The sequence below is a fragment of the Drosophila virilis genome, unplaced genomic scaffold (genome assembly GCF_030788295.1).
Source record: "Drosophila virilis strain 15010-1051.87 unplaced genomic scaffold, Dvir_AGI_RSII-ME tig00001701, whole genome shotgun sequence".
In the NCBI taxonomy this organism is placed as follows: domain Eukaryota; kingdom Metazoa; phylum Arthropoda; class Insecta; order Diptera; family Drosophilidae; genus Drosophila; species Drosophila virilis.
This window is the reverse complement of record NW_027212854.1, coordinates 711,375-713,607: the sequence shown is the minus strand read 5'-3', so window position 1 is coordinate 713,607 and position 2,233 is coordinate 711,375.

Genomic DNA, 2,233 nt, shown 5'->3' with positions numbered 1-2,233 from the left:
GGGTATAAAAAGTAGGGACTGGTTAGAAACCAAACAGTTCAACCAAATGGGTAAACCCATCGAAATAAAAGCAGACAAAGACTCAGCTTTTATGTGCACAGCTTTACAACTATGGATTAAATCAGAAGCAGTAAATATTAATATAACCACTAGTAAAAATGGTATATCCGACGTAGAACGATTTCATAAGACAGTTAACGAAAAATTAAGAATCAATAACAGCGACTCAGACGTCGAAAATAAACTTACAAAATTTAAAATTTTACTCTACACGTACAATCATAAAACAAAGCACAAAACGACTAACACAACACCAGCGGACATATGTAATGGTCGCAATTTTCCTTTTTGAATTAAACCGCGTAAGCGATCCTAACAGCTTGCGTTTGTGTAACGACGCTATAGTGATCAGCTTTTGTCTGTCACGGTCAGCTGCGAATGATTCTGCCGCTGCTATAAACCGCCTGCGTGCACGTTGGCAGCGCAGCTATCTTCAATCTAATCCGCGAAAGAAAAAAGCTCTGAGACCCTATATAAGCCATTAGGTCCCGGATATAACCCTTCTTTTTTTTAAAAAATTTCTTGACCATCGAAGGTCTGGCTACGGCGGTTCGGACATAGCCCCACCAAAAAAAAAAAAAAATTAAACTAAAAGCATCAGTCGTTTAATTCGTTGAATTTAAATTCTAACTAAATTGAACAAAAAAAAAACAAAAAAAATAAAAAAATAAATAAAATAAAGAAAAGGAAAACCCTAAAAGTGGCCGATGGGCAAAATATCAATTTTGTTGTTCGTTTGATGATAAACCTTTCGCTACGCCAGCCGGCCACCAGCATCTCACCGGCATATATTTCTTTGTGCCAAGATCTGGTCACTGTTTTACCCAGTTTTTGTCTGCCTGTCGAAAGTAATTTTTGGAGGAATCAATCTTGCCGCCGCCGTCTCTGACATAAAAACCCACTTATTTTGAGGCAACCGCCACGTGTGCCCATTGGACGGCACTGTAATTTCTTGGGACGGCAATGTCATTTCTGTCCCCATTAAATAGACGTCAGCCTCAACTGCGGATCAGCTGCCATTCCCTTGCTCATGCCAGCAAGAACGGGCGGGCGCCGTTTCTACAGGCTGGAATCCGGAAGAGGGAGTAGCCTTTTGGGCCCCATTGACGCGCCGCTGATCAGAAGCTCAGATGACATCGCCCATTAAGTTGGCCGGAGCGTGCAGATGCATGAAATTTGCTGTTAAATGTTTTTAGTAAAAAAATTGTTAATTAAATCTTGTGAGAGACTTCCAAAAGTTTGTGCAAAGTGCATTTATTAGGGCCCTCAAAAAAACCGCGTGCAAGTGAAGGGAAAAAGAAAAATTTACATCTATATACATATCTTTATATATATAGAAAGGAATAATAGTATAAATCTATCCCCATTCTTGTTGGGGTAGAGTCCAGTCATTTCTGAATTTTTTTTATATTTTTTTTTATTTTTCTCACAACTTAAAAACCCTCCTGTGCCATAATAATATAATCAAAACAATTTAAAGCCCCACAGAAGACAAAGGAAAACAAATGAAAGAAAAACAAAACAATAAAATTTGCTGCAAACTCTCCGCTGGAAGGCCTTTCATCGAGGAATACATGTAAGTCTGTACCGTTTGTTTTGTGTATATTTTCTTATTTTGGCACAGATAAGCACAGCCAAGCTGACATGCGCACCTGCTGAGTTTTTTTTCGACTTTCTGTTTCACATTACGCTTTAGCTCCGATCAATATGTTTATGACCGTGTCAGTCTGGTGAATGCTTATCATCTTTGCTTCTACCTACACCCCGCTCAATTATTAGCTGAAACAGAAGCAACCTAAAAGAAAAGATTTTTAACAGAATCAAATATATGTACACAAAGATGTATCATCGTATTCACTGATCAGCTGGTTGCGCTGCGCTCCGATTTGCCCATGCGCTTCGAGCTTAACCTTCTGTTGCCCATATTTTTTTTCGGCCATACAATTAACCATCAACTACAATTATATTGACTCTATTATACAAAATTTTTTTTGCTTTTGCCGAATACACTTTAGTTCAATTTACTAATGTCATTTTTTTTCTTGCCTAGCCTTATTTATAATTATTAAAATGCACTTTAGCGAAATTGAGGTTTTTCTTTTATTTTGCTCAATAAGAAAAAAATATTAACTGAATAGTTTATAAAATGAATTATTTTTGAAGAATTTTTGAG